The sequence below is a fragment of the Bubalus kerabau genome, chromosome 8, assembly GCF_029407905.1.
Source record: "Bubalus kerabau isolate K-KA32 ecotype Philippines breed swamp buffalo chromosome 8, PCC_UOA_SB_1v2, whole genome shotgun sequence".
Classification (NCBI taxonomy): domain Eukaryota; kingdom Metazoa; phylum Chordata; class Mammalia; order Artiodactyla; family Bovidae; genus Bubalus; species Bubalus kerabau.
Window position 1 is genome coordinate 87869861 of NC_073631.1, and position 27539 is coordinate 87897399.

The window sequence follows — 27539 nt, forward strand, 5'->3', positions numbered from 1 at the left end:
AATTTGGTAAAGTTGCTGGATACAAATTAATATACAGAAATCTGCTGTATTTCTATACACTAAAAATGAGCTATTAGAAATGAACTTAGGGAAACAACCCTATCTGTATAATCTCATTGAAAAGAATAAACTATTTAAGTATAAATTTGAAGAGATAAAAGACTGTACTCAGAAAATTCTAAGATGCTGATGAAAGAAACTGAAGATAACATCAACAGATAGACTGACATACCAAGTTTACGGATTAGAAATTATTAAAATAATCACACTGCCCAAGGCAATCTATAGGGTCAATGAAATCCCTATCAAAATAATCAATAGCATTTTTTTTTACAGCAACTGAACAAGTGATTTTAAAATTTCTACGGAGCCACAAAAGGTTCTGAATAGCCAAAACAGTCTTGAAAAAGGGAAACAGAGGTGGAAGTATTGTGCTCCTTGAGTTTAGGCTATACTGCTACTGCTGCTGCTAAGTCACTTCAGTCGTGTCTGACTCTGTGTGACCCCATAGACGGCAGCCCACCAGGCTCCCCCATCCCTGGGATTCTCCAGGCAAGAACGCTGGAGTGGGTTGCCATTTCCTTCTCCAATGCATGAAAGTGAAAAGTGAAAGGGAAGTCGCTCAGTCGTGTCTGACTCTTAGCGACCCCATGGACTGCAGCCTACCAGGCCCCTCTGTCCATGGGATTTGCCAGGCAAGAATACTGGAGTGGGATGCCATTGCCTTCTCCATTAGGCTATACTAGAAAGCCTCAATAATCAAAACAGTATGGTACTAGAATAAAAGCAGGCATGTAGATGAATGGAACAGTATGGAAAACTCAGAAATAAATCCACACACTTACATCTAATTATGACAAAGGAAGCAAGAAAAAGCATAAGGAGAGGTGTTTTTGTTTTGTTTTGTTTTCCCCAATAAATGGTACTGGGTAAACTGGGCAAACTGGGCAGCTACATGTATAAGAATGAAAAGAGAACATTATCTCACACCGTTAACAAACTCAAAATGGATTAATACCTAAATATAAAACTGGAAACCATAAGACCCTTTTAGAATAAAATATAGGCAGAACACACTTTGACATAATCATAGAGATTTTTTTTTGACTCTTTCCTTACACAAAAGAAACCAGAACAAAAACAACAAAGAGACCTAATTAAACTTAGAAGATGTTGTATCACAAAGGAAACCACCAACAAAACAAAAACACAACAAATTGAGTGGGGGAAAATTTGCAAAGGATATTACTGATAAGGGATTAGTAGCCAACAACTATAAACAGCTCCTACAACTCAACATCAAAAAACAAAAAACCTGATTAAAAATGGGTGGAAGATTTGAATGGACATTTTGTTAAAGACAAACAGATAACCAGCAGGCATGTGAAAAGATGCTCAACACCATTAATAAGAAAAATGGAAATCAAAAACTCAATAAGATACCACCTCATGCATGTCAGAATGACTGTCATCAAAAAGACCACAAGTATTTGTGAGGATCTGGAGAAAAGGGAACCCTTGAATATTGTTGGTAGCAATGCAAACTGGTGCAACCACTGTGGAAAATAGTATGGAGTTTCCTCAAAAAAACTGAAAATAGAACTGTCATACAATCCAGCAATTTCATTCCTGGGCATATATATCTGAAGAAAATTAAAATACAAATTTGAAAAGATATATGCATCCCAATGTTCATAGAAGCATTATTTACAATATCCAAAATATGGAAGCAATCTTAGTGTCCATCAGATGAATGGATAAAAGTCATGATATATATGTATAATGGAATACTGCTTAACCATAAAAAGAGAATGCAATTTTGCCACTTGCAACAACATGGATGAACCTGAAGGGTATTATTCTTAGTTAAATAAATCAAAAACAAAACTTATGTTATCACCTATTATGGAATCTAAAAAATAAACAAATGAATAGAACAAAACAAAAATAGATTCAGATATAGAGAACAAACTACTTGTTACCAGTGGTGAGAGGTAACAGGGGAGGGGCAAGATAGCAGTAGAGGATTAAAAAGCACAAACTATTGCTTATAAAATAAACCACAAGAACATATTATTCAGCACATGGGATATAACTTATATTTTATAATAACTTCCAATGGAGTATATAAGGTAAAAATTTTGAATCACTGTTATAAACTTGAAACTAATAATATTATAAATCAACTATGCCTCAATGAAACATAATAAAAAATTTATTCAATTGATATAAAAAGCATTTGCCAATGAGTATTGTCACCCTGCTTATTTAACTTCTATGCAGAGTACATCATGAGAAACACTGGACTGGAAGAAACACAAGCTGGAATCAAGACTGCTGGGAAAAATATCAATAAACTCAGATATGCAGATGACACCACCCTTATGGCAGAAAGTGAAGAGGAACTAAAAAACACTTTCTTGATGAAAGTGAAAGTGGAGAGTGAAAAAGTTGGCTTAAAGCTCAACATTCAGAAAACGAAGATCATGGCATCTGGTCCCATCACTTCATGGGAAATAGATGGGGAAACAGTGGAAACAGTGTCAGACTTTATTTTTCTGGGCTCCAAAATCACTGCAGATGGTGACTGCAGCCATGAAATTAAAAGACGCTTACTCCTTGGAAGGAAAGTTATGTCCAACCTAGATAGCATATCCAAAAGCAGAGACATTACTTTGCCAACAAAGGTCCATCTAGTCACGGCTGTGGTTTTTCCAGTGGTCAAGTATGGATGTGAGAGTTGGACTGTGAAGAAGGCTGAGCGCCGAAGAATTGATGCTTTTGACTTGTGGTGTTGGAGAAGACTCTTGAGAGTCCCTTGGACTGCAAGGAGATCCAACCAGTCCTTTCTGAAGGAGATCAGCCCTGGGTGTTCACTGGAAGGACTGATGCTAAAGCTGAAACTCCAGTACTTTGGCCACCTCGTGCGAAGAGCTGACTCATTGGAAAAGACTCTGATGCTGGGAGGGATTGGGGGCAGGAGGAGAAGGGGACAACAGAGGATGAGATGGCTGGATGGCATCATGGACTCAATGGACATGAGTCTAAGTGAACTCCAGGAGTTGGTGATGGACAAGGAGGCCTGGAGTGCTGCGATTCATGGGGTCGCAAAGAGTCGGACAAGACTGAGCATCTGAACTGAACTGAACTGAAAGTATATACCAGACCACCTGACCTGCCTCTTGAGAAACCTATATGCAGATCAGGAAGCAAAAGTTAGAACTGGACATGGAACAACAGACTGGTTCCAAAAAGGAAAAGGAGTACGTCAAGGCTGTATACTGTCACCCTGCTTATTTAACTTATATGCAGAGTACATCATGAGAAACACTGCACCGGAAGAAGCACAAGCTGGAATCAAGATTGCGGGAGAAACATCAATAACCTCAGATATGCAGATGACACCACCCTTAAGGCAGAAAGTGAAGAGGAACTGAAAAGCCTCTTGATGAAATTGAAAGAGGAGAGTGAAAAAGTTGGCTCAAAGCTCAACATTCAGAAAACAAAGATCATGACTCCCAGTCCCATCACTTTGTAGGAAATAGATGGGGAAACAGTGGAAACAGTGTCAGACTTAATTTTTGGGGGCTCCAAAATCACTGCAGATGGTGATTTCAGCCATGAAATTAAAAGACGCTTACTCCTTGGAAGCAAAGTTATGTCCAACCTAGATAGCATATTGAAAAGCAGAGACATAACTTTGCCAACAAAGGTCCATCTAGTCAAGGCTATGGTTTTTCCAGTGGTCATGTATGGATGTGAGAGTTGGACTGAATGCCGAAGAATTCATGCTTTTGAACTGTGGTGTTGGAGAAGACTCTTTAGAGTTCTTAGGACTTAAAGGAGATCCAACCAGTCCATCCTAAAGGAGATCAGTCCTGGGTGTTCACTGGAAGGACTGTTGCTGAAGCTGAAACTCCAATACTTTGGCCACCTCATGTGAAGTGTTGACTCATTAGAAAAGACTCTGATGCTGGGAGGGATTGGGGGCAGGAGGAGAAGGTGACAACCGAGGATGAGATGGATGAATGGCATCACCGAATCGATGGACATGAGTCTGGGTGAACTCAGGGAGTTGGTGATGGACAGGGAGGCCTGGAGTGCTGGGATTCATGGGTCACAGAGTCGGACATGACTGAGCAACTGAACTGAAGTATAATCATCACATTGACAAAAGAATAAAAATTACATAATCATCTCAATGTAGACATAAAAATTATTTGACAAAACACTGCTCCTTTCATGATAAAAATCCTCAACCACTTAGGTATAAATGCAATATATTTCAACACAGTAAATGTCATATATGACAAAACCATAACTATCATCATTCTCAACGGTGAAAAGCTGTTTTTCCTTTAAGATCCGGAACAAGATAAAAATGCCACTTTGCCACTCTTTTCAATATAATATTAGAAGTTCTAGCCTGAGCAATTAGGAAAGAAAAAAAGATATCCAAATTGAAAAGAAAAAAATTAAGATTGCCCATTTTCAGATGATATGATCTTATATTTAGAAAATCATAAGGACTTCACCAAAAACTGTTAAAAGTAATAAATTCAGTAAAGTTGCAGTATACAACTCAATGAAAATCAAAACACAAAAATTTATTACTCTTCTACACTTTAAGGATGAAAATGTATCAACCATCAATTAATTTTGATATCTTTAAATGGGGTGTGATATTGGAAATCTTGAATGGAATAGACTGAAGTCTATGAAAACTGAAAGATGTAAAACCTATGATTCATTTTGATATATGGCAAAACCAATACAATATTTTAAAGTTAAATAAAATAAAATTTTAAAAATATTTTAAAAAATAAATAAATAAAAAATAAAACCTATGGGATATTCCAAAAGTGTCATCTAGGAAGGGAAAAAAAATAAGGAAATTCAACAGCATGATAAAAGGCAATTACTGTAGACAAAGAAAACCATTTATTTTTTTGCGGTCCGCTGATTAAATAGTCTAATAATTGTTTAAAGTAATAGTTTGATAAGATGAATGATGAAAAAATAGCCTAACATTAGCCAGGGACGGGGGAGCCTGGTGGGCTGCTGTCTATGGGGTCGCACAGCGTTGGACACGACTGAAGCGACTTAGCAGCAGCAGCAGCACTCATTCCAAAACTCCACCTAATTTCTGCTGCAGTCTAGGAAAGTACTATGCTAAGTAATTTCATTCACATAGGCTAACCTAGGTATGAGGTAAGTCTAGTCTTTCCCATTCTACTGTTTTCCTCTATTTCATTGTATTGTTTGCTTAAGAATGCTTTCTTATCTCTCCATGCTATTCTTTGAACTCTGCTTTCAGATCAGTATATCTTTCCTTTTGTCCTTTGCCTTTCACTTTTCTTTTCTCAGGTAGTTGTAAAGCCTCCTCAGACAACCATTTTGCCTTTTTGCATTTCTTTTTATTGGGATAGTTTTGGTCACTGCCTTCTATACAATGTTATGAACCACTGTCCATAGTTCTTCAAGGCACTCTATCAGATTTAAGACCTTGAATGTATTTGTCACTTCCACTGTATCATCATAAGGTATTTGGCTTAGGTCATACCTGATGGCCTAGTGGCTTTCCCTACTTTCTTCAATTTAAATCTGAATTTTGCAGTAAGGACTTCATGAACTGAGCCTCAGTCAGCTCCTGGAAAGACTAGAGATCTCTTCAAGAAAATAGAGATATCAAAGGAACATGTCATGCAAAGAGGGTTACAATTAAGGACAGAAATAATATGGACCTAACAGAAGCAAAAGATATTAAGAAGAGATGGCAGGAATACACAGAAGATCTATACTAAAAAGATCTTCATGACCCAGATAATCACAATGGTGTGATCACTCACCTAGAACCAGATTTCCTGGAATGCAAAGTGAAGTGGGCCTTAGAAAGCATCACTAAGAACCAAGGTAGTGGAGGTGATGGAATTCCAGTTGAACTATTCCGAATCCTAAAAGATGATGCCATGAAAGTGCTGCACTCAATATGCTTGCGAATAGGGAAAACTCAGCAGTGGCTATAGGATTGGAAATGATAACAGTTTTCATTCCAATCCCAAAGAAGGGCAATGCCAAAGAATGTTCAATCTACTGCACAACTGCACTCATTTCACAGGCTAGCAAGGTGATGCTCAAAATCCATCAAGCAACAGTACATGAACTGATAACTTCCTAGTGTTCAACCTGGATTTAGAAAAGGCAGAAGAACTAGAGATCAAATTGCCAACATCTGTTGGATCATAGAAACAGTGAGAGTTCCAGAAAAACATCTACTTCTGTTTTATTGACTAGGCCTTTGACTGTATGAATCACAACAAACTTGAAAATTCTTAAAGAGAGGGGAATACCAGACCACCTTACTTGCCTCCGGAGAAACCTATATGCAGATCAAGAAGCAACAGTTAGACCCGACATGGAACAATGAACTGGTTCAAAAATTGGGAAAGGAGTACATCAAGACTGTATATTGTCACCCTGCTTATTTAACTTACATGCAGAGTACATCATGCGAAATGCCATGTTGAATGAAGCACAAGCTGGAATCAAGATTTCCAGGAGAGGTATCAATAACTTCAGATATGCAGATGACATCACCCTCATGGCAGAAAGTGAAGAGGAACTAAGGAGCCTCTTGATAAACGTGGAGGAGGAGAGTGATAAAGCTGGCTTAAAACTCAACATTCCAAACACTAAAATCATGGCCTTTAGTCACATCGCTTGATGGCAAATAAATGAGGAAAAAATGGAAACAGTGGCAGATTTTATTTTCTTAAGCTCCAAAATCAATGCAGATGGTGACTTCAGTCATGAAATTAAAAGATGCTTGCTCCTTGGAAGAAAAACCATGACCAACCTAGACGTTGTATTAAAAAATAGAGACATCACTTTGCCAAGAAAGGTCTGTATAGTTAAAGCTATGGTCTTTCCAATAGTCATGTATGGATGTGAGAGTTGGACCATAAAGAAGGCTGAGTGCCGAAGAACTGATGCTTTCGAACTATGGTGCTGGAGAAGACTCTTGAGAGTCCCTTGGAAGCAAGGATATCCAACCAGTCAATCCTAAAGGATATCAACACTGAATATTCATTGGGAGGACTTATGCTGAAGCTCCAATATTTTGGCCACCTGATGTGAAGAGCCAACTCATTAGAAAAGACCCAGATACTGGGAAAGATTAAGGACAGGAGGAGAAGGGGGTGACAGAGGATGAGACAGTTGGATGGCAGCATCAAGTCAATGGACATGAGTTTGAGCAAACTCTGGGAAGAACAGGGAAGTCTAGCATGCTGTAGTCCATAGGGTGGCAAAGAGTCGGACACGACTGAATGATGAACAATAACAATGGGGGTGAAACTTTTTACATCTTATATTTCATGATAGGCCCTAAGTTTAATGCTTAATTGATTTCTATTTCAACTGTGGCTGCTAATAACTAATACTTAGCTTTAGAATTTTAAATATTAAACTATCTATTCAAACTATGACATGAAAATTGATGTTTTTCAACTGATTATCCAAATATATATACAGATACTTCTTAGAATAGTTGTGACCTAATCTAGAGACCCCCTTGATATCTTTTTAGGTTTAGATAATTCTTGAAAGCAAATGCAAGGTCATGATTTTATGTCTTAATTTTATTCATTAAAGTACAGGTATCACCCACTGGTTAGTAACCAGAATATGAATTTACCAATATCCTAATGATCCATGACAGAAGAAAGCACAGAAATCTGAGGCAATGGCTCTAGAGGAAAACCACTGGAGACCAAACTTGAGCTTTGCCTCTTCCTGTTTATGTTACTTTGGGCAAGTTACTTCACAAACCTGTCCCTCAATTTCCTTGTTTTTTTGTTTTTGTTTTTACATAACTGGCTAATAGCTGTTTTATTTCATAAGATTATTATAAGAGGGAAAAATCAAATAATGTACAAAAGTCATTAGAACATTAATATTAACTAACATACTAATTTTGAGTTTGCTATAAGTGGCTCATGTGAAAATCTAAATAAGCATTCTTTGGGACTTCCCTTGTGGTCCAGTGGCTAAGACTCCACACTCCCAGTGCAGGGGGCCTGGGTTCAATCACTGTTCAGGTAACTAAATCCCATATGCCACAATTAAGATCTGGCACATCCAAGTAAATAAATACTTTTAAAATAGCCATCATTTGAAAAAAATAAGGGGAAAAAGGTAGGTAGACATTGTCCTTCCTTCCCCTAAATTTAATTGTTCTCATCTTCCTGCCTCAAGCATATTATGTTAACACCTTGACATTTTTTCGGATTATATTTTAATATCCACCTTAGTATAAGAAATGAGTAATAAAGATTGCCTAGCCATGCCCTTTTATAAAAATATACATAAAACATTTGTAACTAAATAGCAGCAAAATTATTTTTCTTATCCAAATGAAAGAGTATATACTGCCTTTTAACAAGCAATATAATTATATCCTGTTTTTCAGTTTGATAAGTGGGAAACAAGATGTATTGATCAGTTCAGGTCAGTCACTCAGTCATGTCCAACTCTTTGCAACCCCACGGACTGCATCACGCCAGGCTTCCCTGTCCATCACCAACTCCCAGAGCTTACTCAAACTCATGTCCATTGAGTCAGTGATGCCATCCAATCATCTCATCCTTTGTAGTACCTTTCTCCTCTCACCTTTGATCTTTCCCAGCATCAGGGTCTTTTCTAATGAGTCAGTTCTTTGCATCAGGTGGCCAAAGTATTGGAGTTTCAGCTTTAGCATCAGTCAGTCAGTCAGTTCAGTTGCTCAGTCGTGTCTGACTCTTTATGACCCCATGAACCGCAGCATGCCAGGCCTCACTGTCCGTCACCAACTCCCAGAGTCCTCCCAAACCCATGTCCATTGAATTGGTGATGTCATCCAACCATCAAATCCTCTGTCTTCCCCTTCTCCTCCTGCCCTCAATCCTTCCCAGCATCATGGTCTTTTCAAATGAGTCAGCTCTTCACATCAGGTGGCCAAGGTATTGGAGTTGCAGCTTCAGCATCAGTCCTTCCAATGAACATTCAGGACTGATCTCCTTTAGGATGGACTGGTTGGATCTCCTTGCAGTCCAAGGGACTCTCAAGAGTCTTCTCTAACACCACAGTTCAAAAGCATTAATTCTTTGGCACTCAGCTTTCTTTTCACCCCAACTCTCACATCCATATATGACCACTGGAAAAACCATAGCTTTGACTAGACAGATCTTTGTTGGCAAAGTAATGTCTCTGCTTTTTAATATGTTGTCTAGGTTGATCATAGCTTTTCTTCCAAGGAGCAAGCATCTCTTAATTTCATGGCTGCAGTTGCCATCTGCAGTGATTTTGGAGCCCCCAAAACTAAAGTCTCTCACTGTTTCCATTGTTTCCCCATTTATTTGCCATGAAGTGACTGGACCAGATGCCATGATCTTACTTTTCTGAATGTTGAGTTTTAAGCCAACTTTTTCACTCTCCACTTTCACTTTCATCAAGAGATCCTTTAATTCTTCTTCAGTTTCTGCCATAAGGGTAGTATTATCTGTATATCTGAAGCTATTGATATTTCTCCCGGCAATCTTCATTCCAAGCTTGTGCTTCATCCAGCCTGGCATTTCACATGATGTACTCTGCATATAAGTTAAATAAGTAGGGTGACAATATGCAAACTTGATGTACTCCTTTCCCTATTTGGAACCAGTGTGTTGTTCCATGTCCAGTTCTAACTGTCGCTTCCTGAAGTGCATACAGATTTGTCTGGAGGAAAGTCTGATATTCCCATCTGTTTAATAATCTTCCACAGTTTCTTGTGATCTACACAGTCAAAGGCTTTGGCGTAGTCAATAAAGCAGAAGTAGATGTTTTTCTGGAACTCTCTTGCTTTTTTGATGATCCACCAGATGTTGGCAATTTGATCTCTGGGTCCTCTGCCTTTTCTAAAACCAGCTTGAACACCTGAAAGTTCATGTTTCACGTATTGTTGAAGCCTGGCTTGGGGAATTTTGAGCATTCTTTTGCTACCATGTGAGATGAGTGCAATTGTGCAGTAGTTTAAACATTCTTTGGCATTGCCTTTCTTTGGGATTGGTATGAAAACCAACCTTTTCCAGTTCTGTGGCCACTGCTGAGTTTTCCAAATTTGCTGGCATATTGAGTGCAGCACTTTCACAGCATCATCTTTCAGGATTTGGAATAGCTCAACTTGAATTACATCACCTCCACTAGTTTTGTTCGTAGTGATGCTTTCTAAGGCCCACTTGACTTTGGATTCCCGGATGTCTGACTCTAGGTGAGTGATCACACCATCTTGGTTATCTGGGTCATGAAGATCTTTTTTGTATAGTTCTTCAGTGTATTCTAGACTCCTCTTCTTAATATCTTCTGGTTCTGTTAGGTCCATACTATGGACAGAGGTCTGTGACTTTGTACAGGAGGCAGTGATCAAGACCATCCCCAAGAAAAAGAAATGAAAAAAGGCAAAACGGTTGTCTGAACAGGCCTTACAAATAGCTGAGAAGGAAGAGAAGCTAAAGGCAAAGGAGAAAAGGAAAGATATAACCATCTGAATGCAGAATTCCCAAGAATAGCAAGAAAAAATAAGAAAGCCTTCCTCAATGATCAGTGCAAATAAATAGAGGAAAACAACAGATTGGGAAAGACTAGAGATCTCTTCAAGAAAAGTAGAGATTTCAAGGGAACTTGTCATGCAAAGATGGGCACAGTAAAGCCTGTATTAATCAGTTGAAATGATATTAAGAGTAGAAGTTTTATAATCTCTACCCTTCTTCAAACACTTTACGTTATTGCAATTATAGAAGTCAGGTTAACTGTCAATGCAGGAGGAATTTAAATTACAAAATTTAGAGAACTACTATTGAGGTAGACTTTTCCATCCTATAGAGCTATCATGTCTCCATACAGTGAAATGTAATCAATTGCATTTACTGCTGCTGGTAAGTCACTTCAGTCATGTCCGACTCTGTGCAACCCCATAGACGGCAGCCTACCAGGTTCCTCCATCCATGGGAGTTTCCAGGCAAGAGTACTGGAGTGGGTTGCCATTGCCTTCTCCGTAGCATTTACTAGCAATCTATATAAAAATGTGGGTCAATATCTAATACAATTTGATTATGAAAAGAAATCTACCTAACTCCTCTATTTTTGGTAGCCTGAAAGTCAAATAAAATGAAAGTCCCTCAGTCTCTTTGCAACTCTTTGCAATTCCATGGACTATATAGCCCATGGAATTCTCCAGGCCAGAATACTGGAGTGGGTAGCCTTTCTCTTCTCCAGGGGATCTTCCCAACCCAGGGATCGAACCCAGGTCTCCCGCAGTGCAGGCAGATTCTTTACCAGCTAAGCCACAAAGAAGCCCAAGAATACTGGAGTGGGTAGTCTATCCCTTCTCCAGAGGATCTTCCCAATCCAGGAATCAAACTGGGGTCTCCTGCAATGCAGGCGGACTCTTAACCAACTGAGCAATCAGGGAAGCCCCAACAGAGACAAAAAAAGACAGACTGAGGGAGAAGAGAGAGGGAAAGGAGGTGTAGTGAGAAAACGGGGACGGGAGAGGGGTTTAATGATTCTGTGCAAATACCACAGATCACAGCTTCACAGTCAGTCATGGGCAAGGGGTTAGTGGGAATAGACTATCTTTGTATCTCATTGCAAACTTTCTCAAGAACACAGCCCTTGGGATTATTTTTAATTGGGAAAATACCACATGATTATACAGGATTTGCTTTCCATAAGAAAAACATATTTTTAAAAAGTTAAATACATTAAATATAAGCCCTGAGTGTTATACAACTACTGACTCAATTTCTTTTTGTCCTTAGTTGGGAATCAGAAAGAAGATTCACTGGATTTAAAACGTACCCAGTTCACATAAATTCAAAGCACACAAATAAAGTAGTATAGCATTCAGCCAGACAGCAGCTGCATCCAGAGTTCTTGAACTATCTCAGGTGCAAATGTTAGGTCCTCCGCCTCAGGAGGAATATTTCATTACAAGAGATGAAGTTGAAGTGCATGGGGACCACTTCAGTTTAGGATGGAGCCTCCATCATCCCTCACTAAACTTTTATACTATTCCAAATAACCCTTAGAGCATGTGCCAATTCATTATAGCTGAAACCTGCCAATCAGAGGTTTAACAATGAACACTTTTGATTCCTGAGTACAGCTGGCTTGATACAATATGAACAAATCAATACTCTACATTTATCTTAACATATTATTGACTAGAGACATATTAATATATCTTTTGTTATGTGAATGTGATTGACCAGAGATGTATCAATATGTTTTTAGAGAGTGATACAATTAACATCACAGTGCAAAGTTGTTAAGAGCTTAATGCTCATTATACAACTTACGATTGTCACTATGTCACGTTTTGCTCTGTAAGTTTTCTGTTCCAACTTTGTGTGTATTATTATTGCAAATTTATTATCATAATTTTTTAAATGATGCACTGTGAAATTTCTATTTTCCACAAGCAACTGTGAAAGTGAAAGTCACTCAGTCGTGTCTGACTCTATGCAACCCCTTGGACTATATGTCCATGGAATTCTCCAGGCCAGGATACTGGATTGGGTAGCCTTTCCCTTCTCCTGGTGATCTTTCCAACCCAGGGATCAAACCCATGTGTCCCTCAGTGCAGGTGGATTCTTTACCACTGAGCCACAGGAGAAGCCAAGCCAATAAAATGGACACCCTGGAAGAAATGGACAAATTCTTAGAAAAGTACAAACTTCTGAGACCGAACCAGGAAGAAATAGAAAATATGAACAGATACATCACAAGTATGAAATTTAAACTGTGATTTAAAATCTTCCAACAAGCAAAAGTCCAGTACCAGATGGCTTCAAAGGCAAATTCCATCAAACATTTAGAGAAGAGCTAACACCTATCCTTCCAAAAAGCTGCAGAGGGAGGAACACTCCCAAACTCACTCTATGTGGCCACCATCACCCTGATACCAAAACCAGACAAAGATATCACACATAAAAAAAGAAAATTATAGGCCAATATCACTGATGAAAGTGAAAGTGAAGTCACTCAGTCATGTCCGACTCTTTGTGACCCCATAGACTATAGCCTACCACACTCCTCCATCCATGGGATTTTCCAGGCAAGAGTACTGGAGTGGGTTGCCATTTCCTTCTCCAGAGGATCTTTCTGACCCAGGGATCAAACCTGGGTCTCCTGCATTGTAGGCAGACGCTTTACCATCTGAGCTACCAGGGAAAATAGATACAAAAAACCTCAACAAAATACTAGCAAACCAAATCCAACTACACATTAAAAGGATCATACACCATGATCAAGGGGGATAAATCCCAGGGATGCAAGGATTCTTCAGTATACACGAATCAATCAGATACACTATATTAACAAACTAAAGAATAAAAAGTATATGATTATCTTAGTAAAAGCAGAAAAAGCTTTCAAGAGAATTCAACACTGATTTATGATTTAAAAAACTCTCCAGAAAGTGGGCATAGAGGGACCCTATCTCAACATAACAAAGGGCATATATGACAAACCCACAGCAAACATTATTTTCAATGAGGAAAAACTAAAAGCATTTCCTCTAAGTTTAGGAATAAGATAAGGGTGTCCACTCTTGCCACTCTTATTCAATATAGTTTTGGAAGTCCTACCATGGAAATCAGAGGAAAAAAGAATAAAAGGAATCCAAATTGGAAAAGAAGTAAAATTGTCAGCTGTTTGCAGATGACATACTATACACAGAAAATCATAAAGATGCCACCAGAAAACTACTGGTGCTAACCAATGAATCTGGTAAAGTTCCAAGATACAAAATTAATATACAGAAGTCTCTTTTGCAACAAAAAGAATACCTAGGAATAAACTTTCTTAAGAAGGCAAAAGCAGATGAATGGATAAGAAGGCTGTGGTACATATACACAATGGAGTATTACTCAGCCATTAAAAAGAATGCATTTGAATAAGTTCTAATGAGGTGGATGAAACTGGAGCCTATTATACGAGTGAAATAAGCCAGAAAGAAAAACACCAATACAGTATACTAGTGCATATATATGGAATTTAGAAAGATGATAACAATAACCCTGTATATGAGACACTGATGTATAGAACAGTCTTTTGCACTCTGTGGGAGAGGGAGAGGGTGGGATAATTGTGGGAGAATGGCATTGAAATATGTTTAATATCATATATGAAATGAGTTGCCAGTCCAGGTTCCATGCACGATACTGGATGCTTGGGGCTGGTGAACTGGGACGACCCAGAGTGATGGTATGGGGAGGGAGGAGGGAGGAGGGTTCAGGATGGGGAACACATGTATACTGTGGCAGATTCATTTTGATATATGGCAAAACCAATACAATATTGTAAAGTTAAATAAAATAAAATAAAAAAGATAAAAAAAATAAAAAAAAAGAAGGCAAAAGACCTGTACACAGAAAACCATAAGATACTAGTGAAAGAAATCAAACATACAAACAGATGGAATATACCATATTCTTGGATTGGAAGAATCAGTATTGTGAAAATGACTGTACTACCCAAAGCAATCTACAGATTGAATACAATCCCTTGAAAAGTGCCAATGCCATTTTTCACAGTACTAGAAGAAAAAAATGTTATAGTTAGTACAGAAACACAAATGACTCCAAATAGCCAAAGCAATCTTGAGAAAGAAAAATGGCACTGGAGGAATCAGGCCCCCTGACTTAAGACTATACTACAAAGCTACAATGGTCAAGACTATATCAATAGTCAAGACTATATAATAGCAAGACTATAAGATACTTGCAAAAAAACAGAAATATAGATCAACAGAACAGGATAGAAAGCCCAGAGATAAACCCACACATCTATGGCACTAACCTATGACAAAGGAGGCAAAACATAAATAGAGGAAAGACAGTCCTTCAATAAGTGACACTGGGAAAACTAGACAATTTCATATTATAAAAGAATGAAATTAGAAACCCCTAATACCATACACAAAACATAAACTCAAAATGACCTAAATGTAAGACCAGACACTATAAAACTCTTAGAGGAAAACACAGGCAGAACATAAATTGCATCTTTGACATAAATTGCATCAAAATCTTTTGACCCACCTGCTAGAGTAATAAAAATAAAAATGAACAGGACCTCATTAAACTCAAAAGCTTTTGCACAGCAAAGAAAACCATAAACAAAATGAAACGACAGCCCACAAAATGGGACAAAATATTTGCAAATGAAGCAACTGAGAAAGGATTAATCTCCAATACTTACAAACAGCTTATGCAGTTCAAGATTTAAAAACAAAAATAAAAAAAACTGGGCAGAAGACCTAGATAGACTTTTTTCCAAATATGACATACAGATGGCCAATTAACACATGAAATGATGCCCAACATCACTAATTATTAGAGAAATGCAAATCAAAACTACAAGGTACCACCTCACACTGGTCAGAATGGCCATCATCAAAGTCTACAGACAATAAATGCTGGAGAGGATATGGAGGAAAGGAAACCTTCTTACACTGCTTGTGAGAAGGTAAATTGATACAGTCACTATGGAGAACTGTATGGAGGTTCCTTAAAAAGCTAAAAATAGAACTATCACATAACCCAGTAATGCCACTACCGGGCATATACTCGGAGAAAAACAATTCAAAAATACACATGCACCCCAATGTTTATTTCAGTGCTACTTACAATAGCCAAGCATGGAAGCAACCTAAATGTCCATCAACAGAGGAATGGATAAAGAAGATATGGTACATACACACAATGGAATATGACTCAGCCATAAAAAGGAATGGCACTGGGTCATTTGAAGAGACATGGGTGGACCTAGAGAGTGTCATAGAGAGTGAAGGGAGTCACAAAGAAGAAAACAAATATCATATATTGATGCATATATGTGGAATCTAGGAAAATGGTACAGATGATCCCTTATGCAAAGCAGAAAGAGGCACAGAGGTACAGAACACATGGATACCAAAGAGGAAAGGAGGGTGAGACAAATTGGGAGATTAGGATTGATGTATACACACTATTGATACTATGTATAAAGTAGATAACTAATGAGAACCTATTCTGTATCACCAGGGAACTCTACTCAGTGGTCTGTAGTGACTAAGGGCTTCCCTGCTGGCTCAGAAGGTAAAGAATCTGCCTGCAATGTGGGAGACCTGGGTTTAATCCCTGGGTCGGGAAGATCCCCTAGAGAAGGGAATGGCAACCCACTCCAGTATTCTTGCCTAGAGAATCCCATGGACAGAGAAGCCTGGTGGGCTACAGTCCATGGGCTCCCAGAGTTGGACACAACTGAGCAACTAACACTTTCTCTTTTCATGGTGACTAAATGGAAAGGAAATCCAAAAAAGAGGATATAATATGTATATGTATAGCTGATTCATTTTGCTGTAAGCAAAAATTAACACACTATTGTAAAGCAACTATACTCCAATAAAAATTAGTTTAAAATATGAAAGTGCCCCCCTACCACAAAGGTCCAACTTGTTGACTATCAGGTAAAAGAAAAGAACATATTTTAGAGGAAATAATAGCCATAGGACTAAAAAAAAAAAAAAAAAAAAGCGGCCAGTACCTGCAGTCTGCACTTCCAAGACAAAGCACAGTGAAATACAGCGTTTTTGTAATAGACCTTCTGTTCCCCTGCACAAAGGTGCCTGCTATCCGGCTATCACACTCTAATATTAGAATGTTTCAGCAAGACATTTACAAAGTTTCAAATAAATGCCTTAAGTACAAAAAACAAAAAATAGTTGTTGATATTTACTCAAACATGGGTGTTTCAACATTCACTTACATAACAAATCACCAACCACAGGGGTTAATTTCTGCAAAAATCCCCGTCAATAATGTGTTAACTCAATACTTTGCAGAAGACAGAGTTACAAGAAAGCAGACCCAGTCATATTGTCAGGTCCTCCTGGAATTCATACCAAATGAATGAAACACTGAAAACTAAATTTTTAAGTATTTAAGCACTATCTACAGATTTTTATTAATTTAAAATCCCTAGACAAGTTTAACGGAGAAGGCAATGGCACCCCACTCCAGTACTTTTGCCTGGAAAATCCCATGGATGGAGGAGCCTGGTAGGCTGCAGTCCATGGGGTCGCTAGAGTCAGACATGACTGAGCGACTTCACTTTCACTTTTCACTTTCATGCATTGGAGAAGGAAATGGCAACCCACTCCAGTGTTCTTGCCTGGAGAATCCCAGGGACGGGGAAGCCTGGTGGGCTGCCGTCTATGGGGTCGCACAGAGTCGGACACAACTGAAGTGACTTAGCAGCAGCAGCAGACAAGTTTAAACTGAATACAAATTTTTTATTCTGAGAACTTTTTAACATTTCAAACATCCTAAACAGCAAATAAAACATACTGAATTAACAATACAAAAAAGATTTAAAATATATAATTTACATATAACCATAATGTAAGTGTATGTCTTCATTATATACAAGTAAAGTGAAGTGAAAGTCACATCCGACTCTTTGTGACCCCAAGGACTATACAGTCCATAATTCTCTAGGCCAGAATACTGGAGTGGGTAGCCGTTCCCTTCTCCAGGGGATCTTCCTAATCCAGGGATCCAACCTAGGTCTCCCACATTGCAGGCGGATTCTTAACTATCTGAGCCACAAGGGAAGCCCGAGAATAGTGGAGTGGGTAGCCTATCCCTTCTCCAGTGGATCTTCCCGACCTAGGAATTGAAATGGGGTGTCCAGCATTACAGGCAGATTCTTTACCAACTGAGCTATCAGGGAAGCATATATAATAGTTTATAATTTTGCTTATAGCTTTATTTTAGTATCATTTATGGTTCTAGTAGGGCTTCCCTGTTGGCTCAGTGGTAAAGAACCCACCTGCCAATGCAGGAGATATAGGTTCGATCCCTGGGTCATGAAGATCCCCTGGAGAAGGAAATGGTAACCCACTCTAATATTCTTGCCTTGGAAATCCCATAGACAGAAGAGCCTAATGGTCTATAATCCATGGGGTCACAAAAGATTTGGACATGATTTAGCAACAGCATGGTTCTAACAATATAAGTTACATACTTTATAAGTTTCTTGCAGTATTTTTACTAGAAGTTAAAAGAATACCAAGTCCAATTAGCCAAGGATCTAAATTATCCATCTACTGATTTTTGGCCAAAATACAGGATTAGGATTCTTTTCCTTTGGAGATTCAAACCGAAGACTCTCTTGATATCAGCCTGACATTTATTTTAATGTTTAAACTGATTAAAATGTATGGTGTAGGCACCCATATCCCAAACACAGAGAAGAAAGTCTAAAGATCAGTGAGTTTTCAATAGCAAGTATTTGTTAAATTGTTATTAATAATTACCTTTTTTCAACAAGTTTTGCTTTTTGAAACCTAGTTTGAATCTCAAAATATACCTATCATCCATTCCCAATTTTGTTTTACCTTTATTTCAAAATCATTGCCCTAATATCATGATATGTTGACCTGTTCTGCTAGCACTATTAAAATTTTAAGCATACCTCATTAGCATTTTATGATAATTAATAGTATTGAGGCAGGATATAGAAGAGCCCCAAGCTAAGCAGCCAGAATTAGTCCCCTGTGGACAGATACCCCCAAAATAACAGGAGCGAGAGAGGAGCTTAGTCCTGCCCAGATAAGAGATAAAAGACCACATATTCCTCAAAGTCAAGGAGACCGTCCTGACTACACACATACAGAAAGACTCCTTGAAAGTCAAAAGAGAGGTGGCATCAATTCATAGTAAGTGATGTCAACCTACCCATACGCCTCTGTGCTAGAATCCATCTTGGCTAAGAAATGCATATGCACACATAGAGGACTCAGAGTAATGCCAAATACGAACTCAGAACCAGGCAAAGCAAGAGGACTGGCCAAACAAAACCTGGGAGAAATGTCCCATAAAAGTGATTCAAACTACCATGAGGGTGTGGCTCTCTGAGCCCATCCGGGTGTCCATCCACACATATCTTTTTTCCTCCTAATATGTACTTTTCTTGTTTCTCTACTTTCTGTCTCGATGTGGAAATTTATTTCTACACAGCTCATAGGCCAGGGCCTTGTCATTGACTACCGGTCCCTCTTGGCTTAGTGGCTAGAACCGAGTGCTCTCACTGCCGCGGCTTGACTTCAGTCTCTGGCTAGGAACTGAAATCCTGCTTCAAGCCGTTGCAGGTCAAGGTCCCCGGACATCAGTATCATTTAAAAAACTTGTCTCCTAAGAGATGAGGACTTTGTGTCTTATCAGTTTTCCTTTTTTGAAACATTTGACCAAGGAAACACTTTGATCTCAATATTTAAATTGTTTTGTATTTTCTCACTGTGACAACCAAAGCAATTAACTTTGACTCCAGTATAATTTGTCTTAATTGATATTACCACTGCTGCTGCTGCTGCTGCTGCTAAGTCGCTTCAGTCGTGTCCGACTCTGTGCAACCCCATAGACGGCAGCCCACCAGGCTCCTCCGTCCCTGGTATTCTCCAGGCAAGAACACTGGAGTGGGTTGCCATTTCTTTCTCCAATGCATGAAAGTGGAAAGTGAAAATTGAAAGGGAAGTCACTAAGTCGTGTCCGACTCCTAGCGACCCCATGGACTGTAGCCTACCAGGCTCCTCCATCCTTGGGATTTTCCAGGCAAGAGTACTGGAGTGGGGTGCCATTGCCTTCTCCAGATATTACCACTACTTAACTGAAACAGTTGTTATTGCTTCTAAAATATTGATCCTGTTATACTCAGTTCCCAGTCATTCCTGGTTCCTGCCTATATCCTATGGTTTTTGTATCACAATTGCCTTCTGTAATCACAAGTACTATTACCTCTTTCTATCTGAGTATTATTAGTCAGGTAAGTAATGTTAGCTGTGTAACCAAAAACCCTAAAATCTTGGATGATTCACAATATAAATGTTAATTCGTGGCTGTTGGCTTATGCCAAAGTATAAAATGGTCCCCCAAGTGTGGGAAGAAAAGGTTCTAATAAACCTTTTCTTTATAAAGGGTGCAGAATTTCAGAGAGCCTGTATAACTGATGCTTAGCTATTTCTAATATACAGCTTCAAATTCACATCCAGTCAACAGAACAAGGAAAGAACGAGATCATGGAGCAATTCTTAACTGTCTTTTGCCAGAAGTGACACATCATATCTGCTCACATTTCATTGGTGGCAACTAGTCCTACGACTCCACTTATAATCAAAAGAGCTAGAAAACAATTTATACTCAAGAAAAAGGAAAAGCCAAATAAACATCCGGCCAATCTCTGACACAAATTTCACATAAACATGAATCTTATAGACTCAAATTGTTCCAAATAATGATTGTTTTTATCATTATCATCTTAACACAAAAGCTGCCATGACATTTCCAGTGTAAGCTTTCACTTCTTCCTAAAAAAGATGTTGTCTGAAAAAAAAAATCCTTTTATTGTAGGCAATACAAATACATAAAAGAACCCTACTGATCTTTTCTATACTCAAGACAGGAAGTCAGCTAAGGTACCAATTCCTTTCAAAGAGAAAAGAGTAGTAAAATCCAATATAAAGACACTAGGGCTGGACAGGGGCCAGTTTCTGGGTGAGTTTTAGCAGCAACATAATGGAAAATGTATATGTAAGATTATAAATTGAAATTTATTTTTTAAATTTAATATATTGTTATATTATTAACATATTATGTCACTGTGCTTTTTTCAATATAGCAACGGGGTTTTATTGACAAAACTAGGAATTTCTACAACTTTGACTGTAGTTACTTTGTACTTCAGGTAAAACCTCTCCAGGCTCAGTTGGGAGCCAAATCAAAGTATTTCCAGGTGAATGATGCTTTGGGTCCAGTTATTTCTGAAATACACCTTTCTACTTATGACTATAATTCGAAAATTGGTCCGACTTCAATATCTAATAGGCAAACTGTGTCAAAATTTCCTTATAAGATAAATGGTAAATTGTACTAAAGACATACTACATTCTCTTATAAGGAGAACTCAGCTTACCATGCTATCACAAATTGTTATAAAAATCTTAAAACTTTATGTAACTAAATTTCAGGTTTCCAATTCCCTTCACACTTTGAGCGGAAAAGCATCATCATTTATTTTTATTACTGACTCCTGAAATTCTAAAAGTTATTTTGCGTATTTCATTTGCTGGGCCTTTTCTGTTGCAAAATTCATTCATATGCAGAATTACCCATGATATTCTGAAGAAAACAGGATGTCATTCTCTAAATGAAACACTTGGAAGGAGGGTTATTTCTATTTCAAGCCTCCAGTTTATTTTAATTTATTTTGCTGATGGAGCCAAGATCTGCAAGAACAGTCCCACATTCTCATGCTGATTCTAAGTGCAAAAGTCTACATCATGACCTTTGTATCAACAGACACAATATATCTTTAAAAATAGAGTATTCCAGCTGTATGTGCCAGGGCCCTAGTGGCTTAAAACCTAAACAGACAACATCACTACAGAAAAGCTTCAATCTTGAGAAGAATGGGTTTCGTACAGTTGAATGAGAATTTTTGTGTTTTTGTTTTTTTAAAGCAAATGCTGAGCTTAAAATACATTGCCAGAGTACCAGCATCCAAAATAGAGTGAAAATGTATGCCTCAACTTAAGCAGTTTTTGTCTGTCACTCATTTCATGGTTTATAATCATTCTCAAGTGAATATTATCAAGAAGGTGCTTTTGTCTCCATCTCCCTTGGGTACCCTTCTGTACTTCCATGAATGACCCTCAGAGGAGCTTTAGAGGGAGACTGCATTTGCTATTCACATTTGATTGTGCAAGTTCCTGCTGCTGCTGCTAAGTCACTTCAGTCGTGTCTGACTCTGTGCGACCCCATAGATGGCAGCCCACCAGGCTCCCCCGTCCCTGAGATTCTCCAGGCAAGAACACTGGAGTGGGTTGCCACTTCCTTCTCCAATGTATGAAAGTGAAAAGTGAAAGTAAAGTCGCTCCCTGGGATGGGGTCAAATCAGTGATTTAGGAGCCTTCGTCTCTGCTCATGTTTTCTCCCTCTTCTAGGACCACAGAAGAAGATAAACAGCCACTAGCACTTAGAGTAAGCTATATGATGTCAAAATAATCAAATAGCTGATATTTTTTAGGATATATATTGTCACTGACTCATATGTCCTTGGAGGCCAACATAATTATTGTAAAGGAGAAGGAAGTTTTAAAATTGAGAATGTGGTCAATGCGGACCAGGGTGCCCTTAAAGTACCTAGCAGTTTGGATGTTTTTCTCAAGGTGGGTAAATAGATATCAAATGCAATATCAATTAACACTGTATATAACATTGTAGAGTTTTCTATGGTTGACATCGCATTTAATAAATGAACCTTCTAAGTTTGATGGTATAAGTATTATGTATACTTCTCAGCTGAAGAAAGATTTGGAGAATTTATTAATATGTGATTTATTCCATCTCCAAGTTAGTATGTGCTAGAATCAGCATTTTATAAAACTAATTCTTTGATTCCAAATCTTATGCATGCTTATTGTACTACATTAGTGATTTTGTTTCAGATTATATTCGGCAGTGATATGGATCTCTAGAAAGGAATTTTAAGGATCATTCACCGTAAGGGGAAAGCAGAGAATCCAAGCCAGTGGGACTGCCAGCAGCATCTTTTCTTACTTCAATCAAAGCAACCCTGTTTCTATTGCTTAAATTGGTATTTGATGTTAAGATTACATTTGAAATTTTTTCAAAACATAATTTCAATAAGTAAACAACACAAACAAGTTTCCAATACGAAACATTGTATATGTCATGTACAAGGACTGCTCAAAGTGAGTCCTTAGGTTAAAAGTTCATATTAAGGTAAGTTAAAAGCTTACTTCCAACTCAAGACTTCTGACTTCAGATTGTGAGACAGATGGAGTGCTGGCTACACCAAGATGGCAGCTCAAGCTTTACCTAGAGAAATAGGAACTGTAAGGTTAGAATATTTTTGAAAGGCTACCAAATTTATGTATTTATTATCTCTGCTCATCTTATATAAAGATCAAGTTGTATGTGGTTTAAATTATTAGATTTAGCACGTGTCCTTGGCACCTAGGACACCAGTTTTTCTATGAGAAAGGTGACTTATCCTTCTATGACAGGATCCTGAATCCAGGCCACAGCTGACTGAATTAAGGTTAACCTCTAATCCAAGTTGGGCCAATTTCATTATCTTCCACAAAAACAAACAAAAACACATAACTACAGGTAGGTATCTCAAGCTAAAGGTGAGTCATATTAATCATGTAGCTACAAAGACTACAAAATGTTCCAAGTTTCTTTTTAAACTTTTATTTAATATTTCCTCTAATTCCTTGACAATTTTTTGTATTGGGGCATAGGCAATTAACAAACAATGTTGTGATAGTTTCAGGTGAACAGGGAAGGGACTCAACAATACATATACATGTATCCACTCTCCCCTACACCTCCCTCACATTCAGGCCACCATATAACATTGAGCAGATTTCCATGTGATATACAGTAGGACTCTGTTGATTATCCATTTTAAATATAGCAGAGTTTTCATGCCCATCCCAAACTCCCTAACTATCCCATCTTTGGCATTTATTTTTATTGTTTAAGGTAGTTCAAGCTTTTGTACATTTCATGCAAAGATGGGCTCAATAAAGGACAGAAATAGTATGGACCTAACAGAAGCAGAAGATGTTAAGAGATCGCAAGAATACACAGAAGAACTATACAAAAAAGATCTTCACGACCCAGATAATCACGATGGTGTGATCACTCACCTAGAGCCAGACATCCTGGAATGTGAAGTCAAGTGGGTCTTAAGAAGCATCACTACAAACAAAGCTAGTGGAGGAGATTGAATTCAAGCTGAGCTATTTCAGATCCTGAAAGATGATGCTGTGAAAGTGCTGCACTCAATATGCCAGCAAATTTGGAAAACTCAGCAGTGGCCACAGGACTGGAAAAGGTCAGTTTTCATTCCAGTCTCAAAGAAAGGCAATGCCAAAGAATGCTCAAACTACCTCACAATTGCACTCAGCTCACACACTAGTAAAGTAAGGCTCAAAATTCCCCAAGCCAGGCTTCAACAACACGTGAACCATGAACTTCCAGATGTTCAAACTAGTTTTAGAAAATGCAGAGGAACCAGAGATCAAATTGCAAACATCCATTGGATCATCAAAAAAAGCAAGAGAGTTCCAGAAAAACATTTATTTCTGCTTTATTGACTTTGCCAAAGCCTTTGACTATGTGGATCACAATAAACTGTGGAAAATTCTTCAAGAGATGGGAATATCAGACCACCTGACCTGCCTCTTGAGAAATGTGTATGCAAGTCAGGAAGCAACAGTTAGATCTGGATGTGGAACAACAGACTGGTTCCAAATCGGGTAAGGAGTATGTCAAGGCTGAATCTTGTCACCCTGCTTATTTAACTTATATGCAGAGTACATCATGAGAAACGCTGGGCTAGATGAAGGGTGGTGTCATCTGCATATCTGAGGTTATTGATATTTCTCCCAGCAATCTTGATTCCAGCTTGTGCTTCATCCAGCCCAACACTTCTCATGATGTACTCTGCGTATAAGTTAAATAAGCACGGTGACAATATACAGCCTTGACGTACTCCTTTTCCAAAATTATCTCTCTGTAAAGCTTACTAAATAAAATCACAATTAAGTGACAAGGATTTTAGGATATTTCAATTCAGTTTCCCTTTTATTAATTTCTACCTCTAATCCATAAATCCATTTCTGTATTTTAAGACCCTTCAGTTTTTATGGTTATTACTCTAAAACATTTGAAAACAGACTACTTAATTTTATAATCTTGTTTCAGATATGATCATGACTGCATATAGGTTTTTATCTGAGTACATACTCTAAGACTTTTCCTAAATGATCAAATGAAGTAAAATCCCTATTTTACACCACACTCTATTAGCAGAAACGTAGACTCTACAAAATGAGTGGCCATATATAAAGGAAGATTTTACTGAAGATTAAACTTCTGAAATTGTATTGTATTTTATAGTGTATTATTTTATTAACCTGGGGAAAGAGGACACCTTGCAAATCTTTTAGCACCCATCATTATTGAATTAAACAGACTATTTGAAAAATAAAATCCTCATGGTAAACTGCTGAATTGGACCTTTCTAAAAGCCTTCTAATCATTTTTATGGTTTGTTCTTAAGAGTTGTACATTACTGCCTTATGTTCCCTTGGTTCATGTACCTATCAATTCATAATTGATTACAATAACCTCTCGACTGCCCTCCATATCTCTGGCTCTTTTCTTTATTGATACCCCAAACCCAATTCTACCTATACCAAACTTATAAATTAATCCTCATAAACACTGCATTCTCTTCCCAGCTTGTTAAAATGAGATCAAAGTACTTTTTAAAAAATTAATTTTAACACTTTTGAGAGACATTCAAAGATCTCCAAGTTGATACTAGCTTGCCCAATAGAAACTACTTTTATGGAGCCAAGCATTCATAATGTATTTTCTCTAATCTTTATAGTACACTTGGTTATTCCAGTTTTACAACTGAAGACTGAGGCCTAGAGAATTTAACTGATTTTCCAAAGTGATACAGCTAGTAAGTAGTCATCTGTTCTTGGACCCAAGTGTGTCTGAATTTCATAAAATATTTCATTAAAAATAACTTCCAATTTCACATAAATTTGGAAAATAATCTATAAGATATCCATCTTTCAAAATCAAAGTTTTTATTAGTACATTCACATGCCTCTTTTCATGGTTTCACTAGGAATTTTTTCATTTGATGGTCCACAGTTGTGCTTCAATATCTCCTCTTTCCAGTGCAATGGGTATATGCACTACTCAGGTTTTTAAATAGAGTACTACATACCGTGGTTACTTCAACACTAGCAAATGACCTAGGCATGGCCAATTCAAATCTTTCCCAGGCATTAGAAAAGTTACATTTATAGAGACATTTTTAAATGTTTATGGGTGCTAAGGTCACTTCAGTCGTGTCCAACTCCGTGTGACCATACGGACTGTAGCCTGCCAGGCTCCTCTGTCCGTGGGATTCTCTAGGCAAAAATACTGAAGTGGATCGCCATGCACTCCTCTAGGGGATCTTCTTGACCCAGGGATCGAACCCTCATCTCTGACATCTCCTTCATTGGTAGGTGGGTAATTTACCACTAGCACCACCTGGGAAGCCCCTTAAATGTGTACTGCTGCTGCAGCTAAGTTTCTTCAGTCGTGTCCGACTCTGTGCGACCCCATAGATGGCAGCCCACCAGGCTCCCCCGTCCCTGGGATCCTCCAGGCAAGAATATTGGAGTCGGTTGCCATTTCCTTCTCCAATGAATGAAAGTGAAAAGTGAAAGTGAAGTCACTCAGTTGTTTCCAACTCCTAGCAACCCCATGGACTGCAGCCTACCAGGCTCCTCTCCAATACTTTGCCAGGCAAGAGTATTGGAGTGGGTTGCCATTGCCTTCTCCTAAATGTGTACAGAATAAAGCAAATAAAGCCAAAGGATATAGAAAGTAAGTAACTGAAACCTCTAGGTCCAAATATGTGTAAAGTAAACTTGACCTTTGAATTTCACAGACAGAAATGACAATGAATTTTTTTTTGGACTAAGAAAATTTGAATTGAGGTTCTATACTTGCAATCAAAAGTAGTCCTGACATAAACTGTAAGATTTATATACCATCCAATGTACTTTGGCAAAAACTGCACAGTCCATGCTAAAAAATAACACTTTTAATTTTCTTCATAACATTGTAGACTTCAATAAGCATTTTTTTTCTGGACTGTGTGGTTTCATTTCTCTGATGTGATACATGTTTAACTACATGTCAAGAAGCTGCTAGGTTTTTTCTTTGTATCATTATATTTGCCCATAAGTTTGATTCATATTAATATTCAGCTAGTTACTACAACCTAATCTTAGATTCTCAAGAAGCTTAGTCCCTGGATGGGATTCTTGAGCCAGTAACTAAGATATTCTCAGATGAAACATTTAAGGAGATGAGAAAGACAGAAGAGAGGAAGAAGCCTATAATATGTACATGCAGATGAAATCCACTTTCAGCCTAATCTGATGAGGAATTCTAAACAGAGGAACATCCACAGGGCCATCTTATCCTGAAGCAAGCTGTCTCCTACATTTTAAGGGGAATTCTAGGGAGAGGAGCTTACCTTCAACTGTTGGTAGCCAACTGTCACAGGACCTGGGAGATGGGTGATCTCAGATCAAGAAAGGGGATCTTAGCAAGGCAACTGCCGTCTACCACAACCACCAACTGCCTCCTAAACTGCACAGTATAATCTAGAAAGAACTCAAGAGTTACAATCAGACTGAATTTTTTAAAGTTAAATTCCAGTTCTTGAATTTCTGGGTTAACTTGAACAAGTTAGCCCTCATCTACTGGCCTAGGAAACTCCCTTTGTCATGACTTCGCTGTTCTTGTTCAGTCCCTAAATCTTGTCCAAATCTTTGCAACCCCATTGACTGCAGCATGCCAGGCTTC

The 27539-nt window shown here is 38.1% G+C and overlaps 1 long non-coding RNA gene across 1 annotated transcript in view; it reads right to left on the reverse strand.

Annotated features, from left to right (window-relative positions):
* LOC129659433 (uncharacterized) overlaps window positions 1-27539 on the reverse strand; it is a 140463-nt gene that overhangs the window by 104134 nt on the left and 8790 nt on the right. Inside the window, exon 2 of the long non-coding RNA XR_008718073.1 lies at window positions 22880-22958. This is a non-coding gene — a long non-coding RNA (uncharacterized LOC129659433). The remainder of the gene's footprint in view (window positions 1-22879; window positions 22959-27539) is intronic.